The 7,412-nt window shown below is 32.7% G+C and overlaps 1 pseudogene; it reads left to right on the forward strand.

Moving 5' to 3' along the window:
• LOC142321252 (cytochrome P450 4C1-like) overlaps positions 1-2,534 on the forward strand; it is a 68,860-nt pseudogene extending 66,326 nt beyond the window's left edge.
• Positions 2,535-7,412: the final 4,878 nt, after the last annotated feature.

Raw genomic sequence — 7,412 nt, forward strand, 5'->3', positions numbered from 1 at the left:
TATCCAGACTGTCCTATGTAATATACAGTACAATCGCTTCAGATTAATCTATGTACTTCTGAGTTGCTTTGTTTTTAGTTGTTGTTATTGTTAATTTACTTGATTATTATTTGAAAAGCTAATAATAAAGTTCTTTTCTTAAAGTTTTGGCAGTCTTTAATACATTTAATCGATTAATGTTACTGTCATGTTTAATTTGTCAGTTTGTGTTTTTTCCTATATTTTATGTAGGAACTTAACAAAAAGTGTGGGAATAATCAAATCCAGAACGTATTGAGTGGTTAAGTTTAATTGCCAGTTGACAAAGATATATTTATTTATTGAGTAAATAAGATATTTTAAAAAGCTGTATGCTTTACTGTATGGGTGGTTAAGTATGCTGTGGGCATGGGTGAGGGTTTTACACATATTTTAAATAAGTATTTCTGGTCTATATATTAAATGAAAAAATATAACATGGGTCGAATATATTATTAGATAGTTTAAATAATAGATTTCCTGGGCACTTAAAGTATACCTCATAATTATAATTTCACCGTCATTCTGCTGCAGAATGAACTGAACATTAACTATTAAAAATAAAAATTTCCATTAATTTTGAGCCAAGTAATTTATATTTAATAATTTTAAAGTGTTATCTCTTTTCGTTGAAATGTATTTTTCGTTCTGAAGGAAGTATGTATTACATATATTAGTGTATACCAGTATAATATCTGTTGCTTATAGGATATTTACTATTACTCTCTTCATATTGAGTTTAGTATTCATTTTCTGTACTTGCATCAATTTTGTTTCATGTCATCTCATGCGTACCATTGAAAATAAAGTTTGTTTTTGCGCACTTATTTCATCATAAATTGGCTATTTTTAATATGCTGTGAACTAAATTAACTGATGAAGAAATTTTCTTTTGTTCTAATTATTTAAATAAACAACAATCGGTATTTTTAAAAATGAATGTGGAATTAAAATCAAATTCATTTACTTTTGTAGAAGACAATCTCTTTAGTCTCATATCTCGCGTTCCTTTTTTGTAATACTCAAGACTGCTAAGTAGTGAATAACCTTTCTGTTGGTTAACAGTAGGTAAGGCGGGTATCAGAATATTTTAATTCTGTTTGAAAAAAACTAATACTAACACAGATAGATTATTTGTAATAAGGATAGTTATATAAAACCGTACATCACCTTTTCTACTTTATCTTTTTTAGTATTGTCGAAATTTAAAGTTTAAATTACAAATTTCAGTCTTGAATTTATTTCGTTTTTTCTCCATATGTGGTCACACATTCTACGTGTGGTTACACATTTCTAGTATATAAAACTAAACCCATCGGGTTGGTCTAGTGGTTAACGCGTCTTCCCAAATCAGCTGATTTGGAAAGTCGAGAGTTACAGCGTTCAAGTCCTAGTAAAGCCAGTTATTTTTACACGAATTTGAATACTAGATCGTGGATACCGGTGTTCTTTGGTGGTTGGGTTTCAATTAACCACACATCTCAGGAACGGTCGAACTGAGAATGTACAAGACTACATTTTATTTACACTCATACATCTCATGCTCATTCATCCTCTGAAGAATTACCTAAACGGTAGTTACCGGAGGCTAAACAGGAAAAATAAAGAAAAGAAAGAAAGTATATAAAACTAAAAAAAGAAAAAATGTTTATAAAACTACCCCCACCGGTATGATGGTGAACGCGTCTTCCCAAATTAGCTGATTTTGAAGTCGAGAGTTCCAGCGTAAAGACAGATACTTTTATACGGATTTTAATACTAGATCGTGGATACCGGTATTTTTTTGTGATTGAGTCATCTCAAGATGGTTGAATGGAGACTGTACAAGATTACACTTCATTTACACTCATACATATCTTCATTCATTCTCTGAAGTAATACTTGAATGGTAATTTCCGGAGGCTAGACAGGAAAAGAAAGAAGAAAAGTATATACAACGACCTAGTAAAGGCGGTTGCTTTTATACGGTTTTGAGTATAAAACTAAGTCCGCCGGGCTAATCCAGTAGTTAGCTCGTCATCGCAAATCAGCTGCTTTCGAATTAGAGAGTTCTAAGGTTCAAATCCTAGTAAAGGCAGTTACGAATATACAGATTTGAACATTAGCTCGTGAGTACCGGTGTTATTTGGTAGTTGGCCTTCAATTAAGCACATATCTCAGGAATGGTCAACCTGGGACTGTACAAGACTACAGTTCATTTACATTCATACAAATCATCTTTATTCATCCTCTGAATTGTTATACCTTACGGTGGTTCCGGAGGCTAAACAGAAAATGAGAGTATGTAAAACTATATACATCAGCTAAATAAGATGTTGCTCGTCACTATAAATGATTTCACAATTATTTTTCCTGTTACAACTCTTAACCTTTTGTTTTTTCTTTCACGGTTAAGGTACGGAACTACACAAACAAAAATAATGCTTGTATATGTATTACGTAAATTTAAACTGTCAACAGATTTAAAATTCCAAAGATTTAAACAACAAACCGGTGTTAATGATGCAAGTTACTAATGGATACCAGATTAGGTTTAAGCGACGAAAATAATATTAAGTAAATTTACGAAGAATTTGTAACAGTTATAGAGAATTTCTTATCTAATAATACTCATATTAAAAATAGCATATTCTTTTAATTAATATATTCTCATTTCGTAAAAGTGCAAAATATCTCTTTTTTTATTTTCATTTTTTATTTTTTTATTGATAATATTGGTAATATATGTTGGAATTCGAATTTGTTTTATTTTTTTCTTGGTGATATCGCCACATTACCTTGAAGCTTGTGTGTGGGGTATGGAAATGGAAATTTATAGTGTATGAAAACGCCATCTCTGGCCATGATTTGAACCAGGGGTCTCCATATGAAAGGCCGAGACACTACCGCTCTGCCAAGAAGATCAGCAATTCCATCATAAAATCAAATGATTCCAAATAAAATGAAATAATCATGAAATAAAATGATCGCATCATTTTAGTCTGTTTTATCCGTAAAGTTTTGGATCCCAAAAAGTGCCACTTACATTCTGTCAAACATTAGAGAGGTCACTTCTCACGTTTTATCGCAATCATGCAAAAATAAGAAAAGGTAGATTTACGAAAGGTAGATTTTTAATGAAAATCTTTTAACGACAAACTTACAGCCAAACTTACCGCTTTTCCATTCAATAAATAGAAAACACAACACTTACAGAGCATACCTTAGAAAAAAATATACTCCAGCCAAAAGAAAGAAAAAGTGTCTCATAAAAAAGCTTATGACCGTCTTGGGTAGCAGCTAATTGATCTATTTCAATACATACGATATAAATTTAATTTATAATACAATCTATACATAAAATAATATTAATACCTAAAAATAACTCAATAACCACTTCATTAGCATATTTCACGTAGAGATTAATAATATTAAATTTATTTCAAAGTAAAAGATTATAATTATATAACTCATTAAATTATAATTAATTGAACCGCATAAAAATTTAATTTACTCGTAAAGTAAACATTTATTTTTAAATTTGATTATTTAAAACGGTAAAATCTGAACATTTTTTGTCCTTCTTGTTATTGAAACCTTTAATATTTTTATGACTTTCGATCTTTATTCATTTGAATAAATGATGTAGTAAAATATTTCTTGGCGACATTAATAAGTTGTCTTTAAGATATTTTTTACAACTTCCTATCGATTACAACCAATATAAGGTAAAAACGGGGAACGAACATTAAAGAAAGTGTAAATCAAACACAAGTAATATAGTTGGGCTGTTTTTAAACCGCCATATATATATTTAAGCCGTGAGGTATAAATATATACCCTCCAACAAGGGAGGTGCAGTCCTCGTAACCCCCGGTCCTCACAGCCCGTTGCGAGGACCCGGTCCTCGCAGTTAAGCAAAACTCGGTCACCTCGGAGTGTCGTGGCAGCAGACTGCCCTTCCTGATTAGCCTCATATTGAGGTCTTACCATCGGGATCCATTAAGGATTGGCGACTTCCTCTTCTGGGTAGCTGGCACTCCCTTCCACTAGGAGGCTATACCCTTCCCAGCCATAACCTATCAGCTCCACGCATGCGTTTCACATGCCCCTCACTACACGCGGCTCTCACACACTTCTAGGGTCTCCAATTCCATCTTCGAGGAGACCCGACCCTTTTACACTTGAATGTGGTTGGACCAGAACACCCTAGGTGTAGTTCTTTCTTATCTCCAGGTTTCCACATACATAACTCCTGATTTTATTTATTTCCTGCCCCTTAGATCGTGTGCAGATTCCTCAATGTTATTTCCGATACATTTTTCACAAAAATTTGTTGAGCTTTTAACCATTATAAATTTTGCAACGGCTCTTTGATCTTGATCAAAGAGCATCATCGTTCTCGGTGAACGATGATGGACCGTTATAATTATTGTAAATAAATATATCTTATTTTGGAACTAATCAGCCATATTTAACAGATGTTACTTAACATTTCCTTAGTGTTATGATTCTCAGTGAATAAGAAGAACAATCTATGGTGATTTTGTATTTGGCGACAGTGCTGGTAGTTTAACCAGTTGTTAACTTCAACAAACGGTTTTATAAATTTACTAGGAGGAAAAAACTTTGGCATAAATTTATTTCAACTAATAGATTTAAATACACAGAGTACTATGATTGGCTGTATATAACTTCAAGTTACAATTCTATGTGACCTGACGATAGAACCAGGTAGAAATATGAACAGCAAAAATAGAGCGACTCCGCAAAAGTTTAAAATTTATAAAACGGTAATAAAACTTGCTTTCTAATGTATCGGAAATAACATCGAGGAATCTGCACACGATCTAAGGGGCAGGAAATAAATAAAATCAGGAGTTATGTATGTGGAAACCTGGAGATAAGAAAGAACTACACCTAGGGTGTTCTGGTCCAACCACATTCAAGTGTAAAAGGGTCGGGTCTCCTCGAAGATGGAATTGGACTCCTACTTTAGAACGATAGGCAGGAATGAACTTCCTTCTTTTACCAATAAAGAAAAAAATTATGCAAGAAATTACGGCTTGATTAATTATTAAATACTACAGCTTCTGTGTTTGGTCCAGTATTGTTTAAAATTTTTATTAATAATTTATTTATGTTGGAAGTCAACAGTCAAGATTGAGTTTCTGTAGATAATTTAATATTTGTTATTGCATACTTTAATATGCACGTTCAATCTCCAGGCGCTGATCTCTTTTCTCTTTGGTTTTTTGTTCTCGTGAAACACGGCTTGATTATCGTTCGATCTCTGTTTAAAGGGCGCAATGTAAAAAGGCTGAAAAACTACACGAAAAGAAGAAGAAGAAGAAAAATGAATAATGTAAGCGGACGTTATGTACAAAAAAAGGAAAGAAAAGAAGAAATGATGAAGGAAGTATACATACTTTACAAGTACTTGAAAAAAACTAAATTACAAAATATCGAATGGTAGTAACTAAAGCAGGGTAAATATTAAATATTTTACAGATATTTAATGAACAAAAATCAATTAATCGTTCTACTTAATTAAATTTCTATTGCCGTGGTGCCACATACAATGAAAAAAAGGATTAATTTTTGTTTCTTCATTGAATTTCTTTAATTCACAACTTCACCCCCAAGGGGGTTATGGCCGCGATATGTGGCTTAAAATCTTTCCTGGGATAACACGAATGTATCCTGAAAATTTTAAAACAATTGGTCAGTTGTTCTTGCGTGATGCTGTTGCAAATAAACAGACAAACTTCCTATTAGATGTTTTTTAAATTTAATATTTTCTATATTTACTTTTTTTAAGTAAAAAAACTGACCTAATGAATGTACAATTTTAAAAAAAAGACACATTCTTACATATATATATATATATATATATATATATATATATATATATATATATACATACAATAGGCGACCATCGCACTTGTTATCTTATAAGGAAAGTTAAATAAAATTTTTAATACACCATTAAAAGTTATTCTTTTAAGAATTAGGAATAATCTGATGGATTAACATAAACTGATATAGCATAATAATAAGCCTTCTTCTTCTTTTTCCTGTTTAGCCTCCGGTAACTACCGTTTAGATAATTCTTCAGAGGATGAATGAGGATGATATGTATGAGTGTAAATGAAGTGTTTAGTCTTGTACATTCTCAGTTCGACCATTCCTGAGAAGTGTGGTTAATTGAAACCCAACCACCAAAGAACACCGGTATCCACGATCTAGTATTCAAATCCATGTAAAAATATCTATAATATCCATGTAATAATAATAAGCCTAATGTAAAATTTTGTTACTTTAATATTTTAAGGAATATTAAATATTAATGTTAATTTTTGAAGATAATTACGCAGAAATCAATTACCTTTTTTTCAACAGGGTGGTTTTTAAGGAAGAGAAAATAAAAATAAAAAAATACGAAGATCAGTTTTAAAACCGTTTTTTTTTATTTATTTATTAACTACCTCTACCCACCACGCTTTGCTGTAGCACATTGTGGTTGCATGGATGAGAAATGAGAAACAAAACAAAGCATACGTTTCATAGAAGTTTAATTTTGCAATACTTGTGGATATACAATATTTTTTGTTTTTCCACTGTCTGCGTAGATATAAAGGCTATCTGGTTTGCCGACTCGGGAACACGCAACATACAGTTGCCCATGTGAGAAGCAATCCGCATCTAAATCTAAACCACATAATTCTAAAGGTTGACCTTGAGCTTTATTGATTGTGATTGCAAATGCCAATCGAATTGGGAATTGCAATATTTTAAATTAAAATGGTGTATCGGTCGGGATTATGGGTATTCGAGGAATGAGGACATCTTCACCTTTGAAAGGCCCCGTTAAAATCGTTGCTTCCACTACGTTATTCATCAATTTCTTAACTGCAAGTCGCGTGCCGTTGCAGAGTTTTGGCTGATTAATATTCCGCAATAGGATAATTGTAATTTTTTGATCGAACCGTTGCTAGAATCAATCTAATGAGGAATGCTTTCCCAGTTCCTCCTGGCGCATCCAATCCATCTGCGCGAATTTGGTTTGGATGTGCAGTGTTGCATGCGTCATTAATACATATATTCCACTGTTGGTCGCTTGGTGAAAGGCGCAGCTCAATCACGACACGATCACACAAAAGTACCTCGATTAAAGTGAATATTTAATTCAGATTGTATAATAATCTGATTCAGATGCAAGTGGATACGTTTTTTTTTTTGTTAATAAACAATGTAATTGGGAACAGGTATTGTTTCACATGTGACTGCGGTTGTCGTTAGCTAGTATGGCGAGTGTTCCCCTCGCTTCCGGCAGATCACTGCCGGTCACTGGTCACTGGTACACAGCTGACCGTTAAAAAAACTGTTTTCTCGCGGTCGCGGGTATGTGACTG

Source organism: Lycorma delicatula, chromosome 3 (assembly GCF_047948215.1).
Source record: "Lycorma delicatula isolate Av1 chromosome 3, ASM4794821v1, whole genome shotgun sequence".
Taxonomy (NCBI): Eukaryota; Metazoa; Arthropoda; class Insecta; order Hemiptera; family Fulgoridae; genus Lycorma; species Lycorma delicatula.